The following is a 9640-nucleotide window of genomic DNA, read 5'->3' on the forward strand; positions in this document are numbered from 1 at the left end:
AATTTTATAAAGTTTAATTATTGCTTGGGTTGGGCCCATTTCTCTGAAGAAAATAATAGGAGGAATGCTTGGTTTAAAGCTCAATATTATACAGTGGTACCTTGGGTTATGTACTTAATTTGTTCTGGAGGTCCGTTCTTAACCTGAAGCACCACTTTAGCTAATAGGGCCTCCTGCTGCTGCCGCGCCGCCAGAGCACAATTTTTGTTCTCATCCTGAAGCAAAGTTCTTAACCCGAGGTACTATTTCTGGGTTAACGGAGTCGTATGTAACCTGAAGCGTATGTAACCCGAGGTACCACTGTATAGGCAGAATATTTTTCTGTGGGTGTGGCTGCATCAGATTCATTTGCAACTGACCTTACATGTGGGTTTGCTTTAACTAATCCCAGTGTTTTTTCCCCTGGGAGTATGCAGGGGTCTGCATACCCCTAAACATTTTGTGAATCTAAGTTTGGCCTCAATGAGGGGCAGTATTTTGATATGAGTAGGAAAAAGAGAGTACCCCTAAACACCTTTTTATAGGAAAAAAGCACAGATTAAGCCTATGGTTTGTCCTGTAGTCACACTTGCTTTTCTGGGAACTGGTTCCTTTGTATGCTTTAGTCTGTTTTTCTGTATTTAATAGTATACCATAGCCTAGGTGTTATAAGTAGGGACAATATTTTATGTCTGTGGGATGATATTTTGGAGCCATCCTAATCCTTAATACTCTCAGTGTGGAAGAGTTCCTAGCTAGGAACATATGCACACATCTGTTCCCCCACCCCCACCCCATGGATGCTTTCTATGTTTGCAGTTTTATACTGCAAGATTCAAACCACAGAAATATCCTGTAGACAGAGTGACTGGACTGCAAGAAAACTGATCTGATACTGCGCAAGCCACCTACAACTGAGAGGTATGTTACTCACCTTAGATCAGACACCTCCTTTTGGAATTCTTGAGAAGTGAAGATAATTTCACAAGTGAAATTCTGTAGGGGGGTTTATCCAAGGGAGATGTGGATAATACCACTTATCTTTTGCCAGATGGCGTGCAGGTGTTTGGGCGATGTCTCTACATCCCAAGCACAGCAAGCTGAAACTTCAATAATGAACCAACCCCCCCCCCTCTGTTGCAATAAGAACCAGTCACAACAATACAAACACAACACGTTAGTAGAGAATATATAATAGAATAATGATATTCAAATTCTAGGAAAAAGCCAATCAAAGTTCATATGTACAATATAACAGTGGTAGGGAGGACCGTCAAGCCGTGTGTTCAAAATAGATGTCTAAGGACAGTCTCACAACAGTCTTTCAAAAGTTTCAACAGAAGACGTCTCAAAAGTTTCAAAAGTAAAGTTTATCAATAGTCTTGCCAAACACAAAACTGCTTTACAGCAGCATTGTGAGGTTGTATAAAGCAAACCAGTGATTATAGTACAGCGGTACCTCTGGTTAAGAACTTAATTCGTTCTGGAGGTCCATTCTTAACCTGAAACTGTTCTTAACCTGAGGTACCACTTCAGCTAATGGGGCCTCCCACTGCTGCTGCGCCGCTGGTGCACGATTTCTGTTCTCATCTTGAAGCAAAGTTCTTAACCTGAGGTACTATTTCTGTGTTAGTGGAGTCTGTAACCTTAAGTGTCTGTAACCTGAGGTACCACTGTATTACACACACTGCTTGATAAAATGACTGTGTGGGGGGGAGAGATTCTTCTTTCTCTATTTCTCTTTAATGGTGCCAAATCTTGCTAAGATTTGCATATCCCTGAGAAAAAAAGAGCATTGAAAAACATAAGGGAGAAAACAATGTCATTAATTTCTGCTTTGGCTTGCTTCCCTGGAGATGAGCTGCCTAGACAGTGGTGGCTGGGATAGGTCAGGCAGAGAAGGGAAGTCAACAGGAGGTGGAGCCCCAGCCCATGACTGGCAGAGTCAGGTCAGTCTAGCCATGTCCTCCTCCTCCTCCCCACCACCCCTCCTGCTAAGTCCTAAAGCTAAGTAGTGCCACCCTTTTCATTGCTTCTAAGACGGCAGGCAGGCAAGTAGGGCCTGGCTGAAGGCAGATTGAGGTTAGCAGGGCAGTATGGAAAACACCATACCTCAGTGATAGAGCACCCACCTTGCATGCAGAAGGTCTCAAGTTCAATTCCTGACATCTCCAGGTAGGGCTGGGAGAGACTTCTGTTGGAAACTTGGGAGAGTCACTGCTAATCGCTGTAAACAATACTGAGCTAGATAGACCAGCCATCTGACTCGGTATAAGGCAGTATCCTATGTTTCTATGCCCCACTTGCTCAAATGGGCCCAGCCTCCATTGTGCCTTGACCTGAAACAGTCCACTTTGGAGAGAGTGGAAGTATTAGGACTGAATCTTCCAGATTAGTTGGGGGGGGGAGTTATATTTTGGAGTAGGGTCCAGATGGGAAACTGAGCCTCCAGATGTAGGAAGGCAAGATAAGCAGAGAACGAAACTCTAGATGTAAAGGGAAGGTGAAGGATCCCTACACGGTTAAGTCCCGCCAAAGGCGACTATGGGGTTGCGGTGTTCATCTCGTTTTCAGGTCAAGGGAGCCGGCGTTTGTCCACAGCTAGCTTTCTGGGTCGTGCCTCCAGCCAGGCCATCTTTACCTGGGGGTGCAAGGGGTGCAGGGCACCCAGGCGCTGAATTCTGGAAGGTGCCAGGAACCCGCCGCTGTAGCTGCCTAAGATCTTAAATATCTACCTGTTATGAAATAATAAATAATTTTGATCAAGCTAGAAAAACAAAATACATATATACCTAGGTATTACCAAAATGTATACCTACTGTTTCACTAAAGGACTTTCGACTTTGTGCGCTCATTTACCAAAGATGCGCCATGCCAGCAGCGGTGCTTGTCATTCACAATGGCAGCGCTTGACTCAACAACGGCGCTTGTCATTCGTAATGGTGGGGCTTGTCAGACTCAACGATGGCACTTGTCATTCTCAATGGTGCCGTGAACGCGAAATTAACTCCTACATCATAATAAAAGTTAATTTGGGCTAAACTAAATTTGGGGGTGCTGGGCGGATCTTTGCACCCCAGCGGCGCATATGCTAAAGACTGCGCTGTGGCCAGCATGACTAAACCGCTTCTGGCGCAACGGAATACCGTGATGGAAACCAGAGCTGCAGCAGTCCCTGTTTGTCCACTTGCACTGGTGTGCTTTTGAATTGCTAGGTTGGCAGGAGCTGGGTCAGAGCAACGGGAGCTCAGTCTGTTGTGGGGATTCAAATTGCAGACCTTCTGATTGGGAAGCCCAAGAGGCATGGTGGTTTAGACCACAGCGTAGATGATGAAGTAATGTTTAGCAGGCCCAACCGATTTCAGTTTAATCCTTCAGGAACATTATAAAGGGTTGGTTTAGTTTATTAGATTCATTTTTCACTTCACACAACCAAAAAGGGCCCCAAAGCAATTCACAGGGGAAGTAAAATGCAAAATGACACAATAAAAATATCAGTTAAAACGATATACTAAAAAGCATTCATCCAAAATTCATAGTGAATCACAATATCTGGCACAAAAGGAAGCACCAGGAACTGCCACTAACTGAAAGTAGAATGTTGAAGAAACAAACCTACCCTAAACTAAGGAAAACAACTTCTCAGTGACTCGGCACTCAACCAGTCTGGTGGCAACTAATTCTCCCATATGAATGCATCTAGGAGCCCTTGTTGTTGGGGGTGGGGAGAGAGCTTTGCCAGTAATAAATAAGGCAGCTTTGGGAGGGGGTGATTTTCCTCAGGAAGACAACAGAAGGGAACATTAAAAAACTCTTCCCTCCTCAAACTTGCCCCCTGTGGTTCTGCCACTGCTCAGGACCCCCTGCTGCTGCTATTTGCATTTTTAAAACATGCATTAAAGTAGCATCTTGTTTGGCCCACAGAGTTTTTAATGTTAAACCATATACGGAAAGGTGCAGAACAGTGCCATGTATATATGAATTGAAGATGTATTAATAACGTTTCTAACTGGCTGGCATGAGGTGAGATTAGTGAGGGATTGCTATGACGAACTTGCCATAACTTGCCATGCTACATTATTTTGAGCAATGCAAATGTAATCATATTTTAATTGCTCACTGAAGCATGCAAAGTTAACGAGGCTTGCTTTTCTGCCTATATTCTGTGACAGCTATTATTGCTCAGTGAATTTCAAGCTTTCTGGGGTATTTCATAGTTGAGTAGCATAGCATCCTGTTAGCCAATAAAAAAATGGCAAATGTAACCTAGATAACTTGGAGTTCATAATGCCTTTTGTTTTTAAATTGGTTTGATAATGGGGGATGTTTATTCCTATCAGCTCCGTTTCCATGGCAGCAGAAAGCACTCTTTAAACTTGGAAGGCATATAGGATAAATTATTGAAGCTCAGAGCCTATGGCATTACACTAATGGCTTTTACTAGTAACTTCAGAGACTATAGGACCACTGCTCTCCTACTAAATATGCAAAGTAAGCCTGGTACCTTTTCACTGTTGAACTCCTGGAGTTGAGCGCGGTGTTTGTATGGTACCATGCATTTTACAAAACCATAACAGGTCTCTATAAAATCCAGTAGAGTGTATTCCGGTAAATTTCCATCTGTGCAATTTATGCAGCTATGCGGTAATCTCAGAGCCCATGAATCATATCCATGACTACCTGAGATAAGCAGTTACCAAACCTTGGGGCCTTTCCTACCTGGGAAGGAAGGAAATAAGTACAGTAAATGCTGTATTTTACAGTACTAAGCAATGCTTAGACTTTACAGCCTGATCCTAAATAAATGGACTTGAATGCAGTGATGCCTTGTGCAAGCAGAAATGCAGTTTAGCTTGCAGAAGACAATTCTGCTAATTTCTCCCTTTCCTGTTGCACCCCACCCTGGTCCCCATTTGTCTCATCACATGATGTTCAAGAGGGATTTCCTATCATATAAAGTGCTTTTAAGTCCTCTGTCTTGCTGATAGGGCACTGGGAAGGTCTCCTGAGATCTTGGATGGCCCCATGAGACCATTGGTCCATCTGGTAGTGGTTCTCTAGGGTTTCAGACAGCTGCACCTGAAGATGCAGGAGGTTGAATCTGAGACCTTATGCGTGTAAAGCAGCTGTTGTCCCACTGTTATGACCTTTCAAAGATGGTCAGGGAATGCAGGTCAGCAGGCAACACAGAACATTATAGAGAAATAATTTGTCTTAAAAGGGAAGGGTAAAATAATAAAAGTGAAAGCCTTTGCACAGTTACAGGATCCTTTGTACCTAAAGCCACTGACATATTAACTCAAGCTATAGAGCAGGTGTGAGGAACCTTGGGCCCTCCAGATGTTGCTGAACTGCAGCTCCCATCATTCCTTGCTACTGGCCAGACTTGCCGGGGATGATGGGAGTTGTAGTGCAGCCAAAAGTTCCATTCTCTTGCTGTGGAATGACTTATGGTTGTCTCCCACCTTGGTTTAAAAACCTGGAAGTGGGATCAGAGCCAGTGGGAAGTCCGTTCACAAACAGTTTTCAAACCATCATTCACTCCTAAATTGAGCAAAAAAACCAAAGGAAGAGTGAAATAGCACCTCATTTCCTGGAGTCTGTCAGCTGACGTCTCTCCCACCCCAAGTAACATTTGCTTTTAATGGTCTGTCCTGTCTCTTACTAATCCATGTACCATGTTAGTCAGACGCTGTTCTTAGAAATGGCCAGCTTTGACTTATAGGAAAGTTTCTAAAATAGAAATGCAAAGATAATTTGTCACAATTAAGTGGCACTTATTTATATGCCTCTTGTCGAGCCCTACAGTGGAGTTTCCATTGCAGTACATCAACTCTCTAGCACTAAGCCGACCAGCCACTGACTGTCACTGTTAGGCTATTAAATGGAAATATATATAAGGTGCTTTATCGTCTTCATACCAATCTAAATCTGCTGCTGGACAGAACTTCAGGCTAGGAGACCTGAGCATTCATCATATTTATGATTCAAGCATGTGGGACTGTATTTGAGCAGATGTTAGTGCATTGCTATATAGTGTCCTAAGTATATTAGCTATGGTTCTGTGAAATATAATAATGAATGCTGATTTGTCACAGGCATTACCAAGTGTTTGTTTCACATTTCCCCTTATCTTCCATAGCTTGTAGCATCCTATTTGTGAAAAAGCAATTTTCTACTTATTCCCTTTTGTTGCTTGCCACTTATAAAAATACTGATTGCCTCCCTTTTTATACTATATAAACCCATGCAATTTACTGATAAGCCACATGCATCTTACTATTTAGAAAGTGAGTTTATAGCAACTTCTGTTCAGTTTCCGGGGGCGGCGGGGAGAGAACATTGTTTTATAGTTAGTTTCACTGTAAATAATGGAGTCCACTAATTAAATAGCCTTATTCAGATTGTTTTTTTCACATGAGAGGCTTAACTCAGATCCTTACATCTGACTTCACGTCTGCTTTTATATTCTGCTTCAACAGCACAAAAGCATGGCAATAGGTCAGTGTTATTCAGATGGCTCTATAATATGTTTTAGGTACTCCTAGATATTTCAGTGATGCACAATCAAAAGTGATGTTATTTTGCTTTCTAATGTCCCCAACTCATTGAACTCTGTTGAAGAACCCATGAATTCCCTTTGGCTTGATATTATTTTCCAATAGAAGGCAGAGCACGCTTGTAGGTGTCTCAGCAAGTTGGAAGTGATGTGAGGGTTGTCAGCAGGAGTTTCTCCCATGCCCATGATAACCTCTGACCGCTGGTGTTTTGGGAACCATGATTTCAATACTGGCAGAAGTGAGCTCTGGCCTATTACACATTTGTACAGATGGTCAATTAAAGCACAGATAAATTAACATTTGCTTTGGATGTGTCCAAAAGCCCAGAGAAGTTAACATTTGATTTGTAAATATTGAAAAGAGCATAAGCAGCAGCTTTCAGTATTTCCAAGGACATTCAGAGTATAGAACCAAAATCAGAATAGATCTTCAGAGATGCTGTGAATGGAGTGTATTCAGCCCCCCCCATTTTAAAGGTTACTTAAAAGTCTTGACTCTCATAATATTTAAGAAATGCCAGTTGCCAATACTTTAAACCCAACTCAAAGCAACCTACTCTGACCATTATTTAAAGGCAAACTTGCTGCAGAAAATCCTGTCAAATTTTACTTTTCATTTTCTTCCAAGACCTAAAAGTTAATATCCTGCTCTGCTGGAGATGTAAAGTCCAATTTACAATATTTTCTGAGAGAAAAAGAGCTGATTATTGATTACTAGAAGCTGATTACTGGCAATGTAAAGCTGGGAAGTTAAATGCCAGGCTCTTATACTGATGTCTATGTATTTAGAGGAATGCTGCTCTCTCTCTCTCTCTCTCTCTCTCTCTCTCTCTCTCTCTCTCTCTCTCTCTCTATATATATATATAATGTGTGTGTGTGTGTGTGTGTGTGAATGTATTATTTAACGTTACAGCCGATACAACCCTAACAGAATCAGTCATAACTGTGAAGAATTACTGTCAGGTAAGCAAAATACATACTCTAATGCAGGCTTCCTCAAACTTGGCCCTCCAGATGTTCTTTGCCTACAACTCCCATGATCGCTAGCTAGCAGGACCAGTGGTCAGGGATGATGGGAATTGTAGTCTCAAAACATCCGGAGGGCTGAGTTCTAGGAAGCCTGCTCTAATGTTTTCCTACTGAAACATTTCCCCAATTATTAACTCTACAATCTTATGGTCCCTGGGAGGGCATCCCAGAGCAACAGGACATTTAGGATCTCCCGGTGGCGAGAGTGGTCTACTCTTGTAGAGAGGGATCCAACTTCATTAAACTCTCCTTGCCACTGCAGAAACCTCTGTAGCCCTCACCTCACTGATGTCAGAGCTCTGATACTGGTACAACTTGTGAGAGGGCAGATCAGGGGTGGTCCAGGGTGCACTGGGGAAAGTCATAGATCCAAACACCCACAGCCTTCTGTTTCCCAATGTGCTCCTATAATGAGGGGAAATATGCAAGCCCTGGAGCTGCTTGATGAATTTTTCCTTCCCATGTGAGTGTGGCCCAGTAATAACTCTCTGAGTTCAGAGGTGCAGTCTGAGGGTCACAAAGCAACATAAATTAACCATAATTAACTAACTAATGCAGAAGCCGGAATATGTCTTTGATATGCAATGAATGAGAAGAGAACCTGTTTTTGTCTATTACTCAAAGTAATTTCTTAAAGAGCAGAATCTGAGCAAACATTTGTGGCTTTAGACTCAATTTTTTAAGAAACGGTAAATCACTATCTGTGCTATGGCCATGGCACCTTATTGCTGAGTTATTAACACTGAACAATCCAAATCAACAGTAATCATAATAATGACATATCTATTTCCCACTGCCTGAATGAATATAAATGCTTCTGTCTTCCAGAAATTGCACATCACGAGAAGCCATTTCCTGTCCTTATTCATTCTTATAATTGAATAGAACATTTTACTAAATGTGGCCTGCTGAAGAATGGGAATGTACTTTTAGCATTCTCTTAACACTCAATTAGTGGCCACTGTTGATTAAAAGAAATCACTTTAATTGTCTGCCAGGACTCAGTTAATTTGTTCTAACAGCAAAAGTACTGATCTTATTCTCAATGAAATCAAATCGCAGCTTGGCCACCATTTTTATTTTAGAACAGTATTAAAGTCTTAGCCAGGCATTTGGGTGAATGTGTGTAACCTTAAAATAGGAAATGTGCACACACAGACTCAGTCTCTGAGATCTCCTCATATGTCTACCCCACACTGCCAGAGTTCCTGATCATGAGAGGACTTCTAACTGTATCTAGCTGGATATGATTAGAAACTCCCTTCGGATCTTTGTGCTCAACAGACTGTTTGGAAGCAGAGCCAGTACCTATGAGATATAAGGGGCCGAACTTCCATCTCCTCCCTGCTTTAAGTCCAGACATGTTCACCCAGATTCCTCAACGTGTCTATGGAACTGAAACAGTTCTATATATAAAAATACTCAAAAGGAAAATCTAAAAAAATGCAGTACTCAAGTGAGCTACAACGGCAAATGGCACACCTTCTGCCAGGTTTAGCAAACTGAAAGGATGTGTTGGTGTATTTTTCATTTTAATACACATCAACCTGCATATGATATTTTAGAATTTATAAACTTTCCCCTACCTGATTTGGAGTAAAGCTTGATTGAATTGGATGAGAAGGAAGTTGAAATGAAACTTAAACTATGGAAGTTGGGGGGAAAGACATGCTGGTTTCTAAATGCTAGTTTCACAATGTATTTTCTCTCTTGATTAGAATAAACAGATGTTATATATCCTAATGGAGTTCAAAGGCAGTGCTTCTGTCTGTAGTTAAAACTCTAGACCAGATGCTGATTATTTCATATTATGTGACATTCCCAGATGGATTAAATTCTGACATTGAACAGATTGCAATCTCACAGCCTAGAAAGACAAACTCATTGTGCAATTGTTGCTCATTTGTTGGATCTGGACATCTTTCCCAAGGAAACAGAAAATGTTCACATTTCTCCAAAAGGAAACCATCATATTTTGTTACTGGGAAGATACACTTCCCTCCACCAGCCCCTGGTACATTGATTGTGGAGTGACAGTGATGTTTCTGGGTCGTGTCGTATCACCTCTCCCAT

This window comes from Podarcis melisellensis, assembly GCF_964234715.1.
Source record: "Podarcis melisellensis genome assembly, chromosome: 6".
NCBI classification, from domain to species: domain Eukaryota; kingdom Metazoa; phylum Chordata; class Lepidosauria; order Squamata; family Lacertidae; genus Podarcis; species Podarcis melisellensis.